The following is a 7,477-nucleotide window of genomic DNA, read 5'->3' on the forward strand; positions in this document are numbered from 1 at the left end:
TCTCATGGGCACTCTTCCCTTCCATATTAATGAATAAAACTATGATGTAAATAGCATATAGATACCCCACAAATGCAGATAAAAGTAGGTTATGGGAAAAGGGGGAAGAGAGAAACAGGAAAATAGTGGAATAAAGTATACCTTCCAGGTGGGAGAGGAAATGGCAGCACAGCCAGTGGAGGTGAAGCAAGGGGAGCCTGCAACTAAAGAGTTGAGAGCGTTATCACATGGTGACTGAGCCTGATTGTAACGGGAGCATAGAGGTGCCGATCCTGTCTTACCTGCGTTGGTGTAGAAGTGGGTGTCCTGTGGTGGAGTCAGCTGTGTGCAGTGGTGGCCGTGGGTTCTTTTATGTGCGACCGTAGTAATAGCTGCGCCCACTTCCTGTATGGGAGTGGAATGCAGTGAGGCTAATGGAACGCACACGCCTGCGCATTTGTGTTTAACGTCGCGCATGTGCAGAACGGAGAAAAGGCTGCGCTCACTTCCTAATGAAAGGGAGTGAGACGCATCTGGGAAGGGAAGGGAAAAGATTAGGGTTTGGGGATGATGAAAGGGCTTTCTACGGACAAGGATGGCAAAGGGTGGCAGTGACGGAAAGTCAGGCAGCCTGTCCTGTCCTGTCCTGTCCGTCCGTCTTTTTGTATCATGAATTGGAAAGACTGCAAGGGGGAGGGGAGGTGCTTGTGTCCAAAAGGAGGAGTTATTCAGATTCATTGCAGTGGGCGGCGGCTGCAAAAAGCACCATTCTTCTTGTTTTTGCTCTGCAAAACAGCCTTTTCAAGGGTTGGCTTGGGTGACAAAATGTCTTCTGTAGGCGTGGGTTTGTCTCCCTCTCCCTAAGATGTGTCCGGTATAGGCCAGGGTGCCACTCAAGGCCGTAACCAATTCGGGTTATAGCTTCTCGGCCTTTTGGCTAAGATCAAGTGTAGTTTCGGAGGACGCTACCTTGGTCGGTACTGGAAGGTGCCTGGGATTGCACGTCTGCCGGCCTTGAGGAAGTGTGTGCGCCTTCTGGTGACACATAGCCCTCTTGTGCCTGGACGGTTCCCAGGCAACGGGAGGCGATCACCTTTGTTATTTTGAAGTCCTACTGATAAACAGAAAAAAAAAAAAATTAAATCTGTTCTTATCAGTTTAATATCTGATACGTCCCCTCTCTGGGGACCATATATTAAATGGATTTTTAGAACAAGGAGATGGAAAAAATCTTGCTCTGTCCACTCCACGCATTGACCTGGTATTGCAGTACCTCCAGGACCGGTGCACCCCTTCTTAACCCAGTTTCCAAAAGCAGAACTCAATTCACCTGATTCAAATGAGCCCCATTAGTGAATTGAAAGAAAGCAAAAACTTTATATGCACCTCAATTTGGCCAATTCACTTTTCACACTTTCACCCTTTTTTTTATCTTTCACACCTTTTACTTGCTTTATTGATGCAAAAGCTGTGCCAAATAGCAAACTCATCTCCACTCAACTTGACCAACTCTGCTATGTCCCGTGCAGTATCTTATTCTCAGTCTTATCTAGATCATTTGCAATTGAATAGAATAGATCCCTTTTGGACACATTGGATTCAGCTGCTGCAGTGACTGCAGGTGTTAGAAGATGCAGACTTGGCATCAGGTGCTGTCTATCAGATTCCACTCCAATTAAAGCTTCCATTGTTTTTCGGTGTTTTCTTTGAGCAATGATGATGTCTTTAGTGATCTGTTGGCTCCCTCTCCTGGAGGAAGAGTTTGCTTGCTCTTGGACTTTCAAAAAGAGAGGTCATGATAGACATTTAGCTTCTGAGCCCAATTGGGGACAGTCATGGGTGATGAATGTTTTGCAACCTGCTGCGAAGCCTGATACCGCAATATAAGGAACGTCAAATACTAAGAATGGGCGGCCTATGAAAGAATTAGTACTTTCATTAAGCATACTTAAACGGCTAATTGGGAATAGACAAACTGTAAAAAGCCCTCTGAGAAAGCCCCTCTCTAACCTTTGTTAGTAAGCTTTTCTGTAGTCTGCCTGTTGATGTATTTTCCGTTTGAACAGTGCACAACATGAAGTGACGGAACACTGGCTTGTCACAATGTCCCCCGCTGACATCACGATAGCGCTGCTGCCTAGAAAGCCAGCTGCGCAGCAGAAGTTGCTCTTTGGGTGGGATGGTGGGCTAATGTATCTATTCCTGCTTGGTGTGAGTTTGACATGATCTAGAGCAACGAGTTCCAGCGGCTAGCGGTTGATTATTGGCTGTAATGGGGCTTTCTGGCTGGTGCCAGCCTTTCTTCTTAGCACACAGGAACCACAATCCCTACACCATGCTTCGATGGATTCTCTCATCCCAGCCCAGTAAAACTACATATTTCACACAGTTATAAGCAGCCCATGGGCATTCACCTGGATTAAAACCCATAACAGCTCATAGACCAAACAATCAATCTACCACTGGACCAAAGACAGGAAGCTAAATCCACTGCCTGCGGTAACTAACTTAATCCTATAGTCTACTCACACAACAAACCCAAGAGAAAGGAAAAAAACATTGCTTCGATTATCCATCCAATGAAAACGCATAACCATTGTGAGCCATTGGACAATGCAATTGCACACATGGTGACATGGTGCACGGCCCAATGAATCAAGTCTGTACTTCATATTCACGGTTTAAGCCCTTGGGTTCTAATGTGTCCAGAGTACATATCCAGAAAGATTCCCTTTCTTTGTGCTAAGCACAAGTCAACAATACGTTGTAAGCAGATTCTATTACCAGTCCCACACCATTTTGTGACGCATAATCGCACAGTGGCCCAATTAAGATTCCAAGTCATCGAACATGTCCCAGCCATACGCAGAGGAGGCGATAGAATTAGGAAGCTCAAAGAAAGGGAATCTTTCTGGATATATACTCTGGGCACGTTGGAACCCAAGGGCTTAAACCATGAATATGAAGAACCGACTTGATTCATTGGGCCGTGCACATTTTTTCTAACGCCCGGTTCTTTTTCGTGTTCACACTATATATGGTTCCAGTATGTATGGAGTTCCATTCTTCCTTGTTTTTTATTTGTCATGTTTGTCTGATTACCTTGTCTAACAGTTTTTTCTCCCCTTTCTTTACCTTCCAGGTTCCCATAGTCACGTGAAATATCCCTGTTGCACTTGATTACGGCTCACTATTCACTATAGGATGTCTTATATCTAACATCACACTCTCACCCATCAGCACTCTATAGGTTTGTATAAGGTATGCGCTTACACATCCGGTCCTCCATAGGTATTTCCACTTATGTAGCACTATCCCTATGATCACTCATAACTCATACCCTTGTAGTCAATTACAGCCTCCTCTCTCCCCTCTCCCCTTCTCCCTTTCCATCTATAATTTTGCCAGTACAATATTAGTTTACATTAGGCACACACTCACATATTCCTTTCCTTAGTGACTTATTGTAATTCACATTCGCATACAATTCTCTATGCCTGCCCCATTACTACATTCATACCTACTTGACCCTATCCTGATACCCCTTGTCTCACCTTGTTGGTCCCTACACCTGTTATCATCTCCTTTCCTGTGTCTGTCTTGTCACACAACACATTTTAGCATATCCCTTGTGCTCCTTATTACCTGTCCTGCCTATTAGAATTATGTCCATTATGTCCATGCATGGCCCAATGAATCAAGTCTGTACTTCATATTCATGGTTTAAGCCTTTGGGTTCCAATGTGCCCAGAGTATATATCCAGAAAGATTCCCTTTCTTTGAGCTTCCAAATTCTATTGCCTCCTCTACGTATGGCTTGGACATGTTCGATGACTTGGAATCTTAATTGGATCACTGTGTGATTATGCGTCACAAAATGGTGTGGGACTGGTAATAGAATCTGCTTACAATGTATTGTTGACTTGTGTTTAGCTCAAAGAAAGAGAATCTTTCTGGATATGTACTCTGGGCACATTAGAACCCAAGGGCTTAAACCGTGAATATGAAGTAAAGACTTGATTCATTGGGCCGTGCACCATGTCACCATGTGTCCAATTGAATTGTCCAATGGCTCACAATGGTTATGCGTTTTCATTGGATGGATAATCGAAGCCATGTTTTTTTCCTTTCTGTTGGGTTTGTTGTGTGAGTAGCCTATAGGATTAAGTTGGTTACCGCAGGCAGTGGATTTAACTTCCTGTCTTTGGTCCAGTGGTAGATGGATTGTCTGGTCTATGAGCTGTTATTGGTTTGAATGCAGGTGAATGCCCATGGGCTGCTTATGACTGTGTAAAATATGTAGTTTTACTGGGCTGGGATGAGAGAATCCATTGAAGCATGGTGTAGGGATTGTGGTTCCTGTGTGCTAAGAAGAGAGGCTGGCACCAGCCAGAAAGCCCCATTGCAGCCAATAATCACTTAATAACTTTTTCAACTTGTCATCATATGGGAGGCCTTCCATTCCTTGTAGTAGTCTAGTTGCCCACCTTTGAACTGACTCTAACTTCTGAATGTCCTTTTTAAAATGTGGAGCCCAAAACTGGTTCCCATATTCCAGATGTAGCCTTACAAGTGATTTATAGAGGTTGATCATCTTTACTTATCATTTAAAACTTTCAAACTGGTACACTCAACACATAAAGCCCCCCCCTTTTAAAGAGTAGTTTCCCTGTACCTAAGTGGGGGTCTACCTAGGTTGGAGCGAGTGGACCTTCGGGGTCCGGTGTCAGTGGTGACAGGCAGTGGGGCAGAGGGAACAGTCAGTTCCTCCTCCCTGCTATCATGTGGGGCAGGCGGAGGCGTAGGGGAGCTGGGTACAGGTACATCCCTGGGCACTGGCTCGCGGTTAACCGTTTCCATCATTTCTTCATCCACGGGTTGTGGGAACAGTATCACTGGAAGGATCACCGCACCGTTCTGTGTAGGCCAGTCTGCTGGAAAATCACCCATCATGGTGTGGATTACCTCTTTTTCCTTCTCCACTGGACTGGGAACTGGAGCCTCATCCGCTACTCTCAATGCTGGTGGGCACTTCTTCAGGTGGTCTCGGGAAACCGTGGCCAAAGTCCCCCCCTGGTCACGGCTGATCTGGTAGGCCTTCCCATTCTCCCATCCTGTGGGCTGGACTACATACGGGGTTTTTTCCCATTGATCATCCAGCTTGTGGGCCCTTCTTTTCCGCTTCAGCACTACATCCCCAGGTTGGAAGGAACCGGCAGGCGCCTTCTTGTTGAAGCACTGCTCCTGTTGTCCCCGACTCCGGCACAAGTTCTTTTCAACATACTCCTGGACCTGTCGGTACTGTGTCCTCCGCCGAGTGTCCCATTCAGCTGTCGACAGGAGTGCTTCTGAAGCTTCCAAGCCCATTTCCAGATCCACTGGTAGCCGGCCGGGACGAGCTCTCATCAGGTATGCTGGAGTGCATTTCGTAGAGCTGGAAGGGATGTTGTTGTACATATCGACCAGGTCAGGTAGCTTCTCCAGCCACAGGTTCCGCTCTTCCAGTGGTAACGTCTTGAGGAGGCCCAGGACCAAGTGGTTCATCTTTTCACAAATGCCATTGGTTTGGGCGTGGTAAGGCGTGGTCCGGATTTTCTTGCAGCCGTACAACTGGCAGAATTCCTGGAATACCTCTGCTTCAAAGGCCGGACCCTGGTCGGTAAGCACCCTCTCCGGGTACCAATGCGGTCAACAGAAATAAGCCTGGAAAGCCTTAGCAGCGGTGCGGCCGGTTAAGTCCTTAACTGGGACAACCACCAGGAACCTCGAGTAGTGGTCTACGATGGTCAGAGCGTAGGTGTACCCACTTCGGCTGGGGGTGAGCTTTACATGGTCAAGGGGAACCAGCTCCAGCGGTTGGTGTGTAATGATCGGGTGTAGGGGTGCCTTCTGGCTGGCCTCGTCCTTCCTTCTCAATGCGCAAGGGCCACATTCTCGGCACCAGGCCTCCACAGATTCCCGCATTCCACTCCAATAGAACCGCTCTCTTAACAACATCTCTAGCTTCTTCCACCCGAAGTGCACTGCACCATCATGGTATGCTTGCAGGACGGTGGGCACTTTAGCCTGGGGAATCACCAGCTGGCGGATCTTCTCGTGAGTCTTTGGATTAATCAGCTCGCGATACAACTTCCCCTGGTGTAGGTATAGCCGGGTCCGTTCTTGCCACAGACGTTGGGCTTCGGCAGGGGCAGCAGGGTCTATCCCAGCAGAACCCTGTTCCACTAGAGTCTTGACCAGGCGGACAGCAGGTGCCTGGTCCTGAGCTTCCTGCCAGTCCTGTCGGGGCAGCGGATCCAGGTTCACCCGTTGTTGGTAGACGTGCACCTTCTCAGTGAATGGCCGGTGAAATGCAGGCAACTCGATCTCTTCGAGGTCATCATCCTCTGGCCCCTCTTCCGACAGGTGGGGCATCCGGGAGAGTGCATTGGCATTGACGTTGGTACGGCCGGCCCGGTACTTGATGGTGAAATCGTAGTTGGCTAACCTGGTCACCCACCGCTGCTCCAACGCGCCCAGCTTGGCCGTATCTAGATGGGTCAGCAGGTTATTGTCTGTGTACGCGGTGAACTTGGCTGCTGCCAGGTAATGGCGGAAACGCTCGGTGATAGCCCACACCAGTGCCAAGAGCTCAAGCTTGAAGGAGATGTAGTTCTCAGGGTTCCTCTCAGTCGGTCGGAGTTTTCGGCTAGCATAAGCTATTACCTTTTCCCTTCTGTCTTGGACCTGGGATAGAACAGCCCCCAAGCCCACATTGCTGGCGTCGGTGTAGAGGATGAATGGGCGGCTGTAGTCAGGGTACGCTAGGATTTCCTCTCCGGTCAGGGCTGTTCTCAGCTGGCGGAAGGATTCCTCATGCTTTTCTTCCCACACCAATGGGGCTACTAGGGATCTACCACCCTTGGTCTGTCCTACGAGGAGGTCTTGCATGGGGGCAGCCATCTTTGTGTACCCCTTAATGAAGCGACGGTAATATCCCACCAGGCCCAGAAACTGCCTCACTTCCCTCACTGTGGTCGGTCTCGGCCAGTCTTGGATGGCGGTGATCTTCTCGGGGTTGGGGGCGACACCTTCCGCACCAACCACATGTCCTAGGTACTGCACTCTGGGTTTCAGCAGATGACACTTTGAGGGCTTCAACTTCATCCCATACTTGGCAAGGGACGCGAACACCTCGGCTAGGTGCTCCAGGTGGGCTTCATACGTCTGTGAGTACACAATCACATCATCCAAGTACAGCAAAACGGTCCCATAGGCAGTCTTCTCTCGGTCTTCCGGTGCCACGGCCACCTGCCAGTACCCGCTGGTGAGGTCAAGGGTGGAGAAGTAGTTAGCGGTTCTCAGCGAGGCCAGGGACTCTTTGATGCGGGGCAGAGGGTAAGCATCCTTATGCGTTATCTGGTTAATCTTCCGGTAATCCACACACATCCGCATGGTGCCATCCTTCTTCTTAACCAGCACCAACGGAGCGGCCCAGGGACTACAGCTGTCCCTAATA

At 48.6% G+C, this 7,477-nt stretch overlaps 1 pseudogene; it reads left to right on the top strand.

Annotated features, from left to right (window-relative positions):
- The first annotated feature begins 1,067 nt into the window (after positions 1-1,067).
- On the top strand, positions 1,068-1,274 carry LOC142279793 (U2 spliceosomal RNA; annotated as a pseudogene).
- The last annotated feature ends 6,203 nt before the right edge of the window (positions 1,275-7,477 follow it).

Source organism: Anomaloglossus baeobatrachus, unplaced genomic scaffold (genome assembly GCF_048569485.1).
Source record: "Anomaloglossus baeobatrachus isolate aAnoBae1 unplaced genomic scaffold, aAnoBae1.hap1 Scaffold_439, whole genome shotgun sequence".
Lineage (NCBI taxonomy): Eukaryota > Metazoa > Chordata > Amphibia > Anura > Aromobatidae > Anomaloglossus > Anomaloglossus baeobatrachus.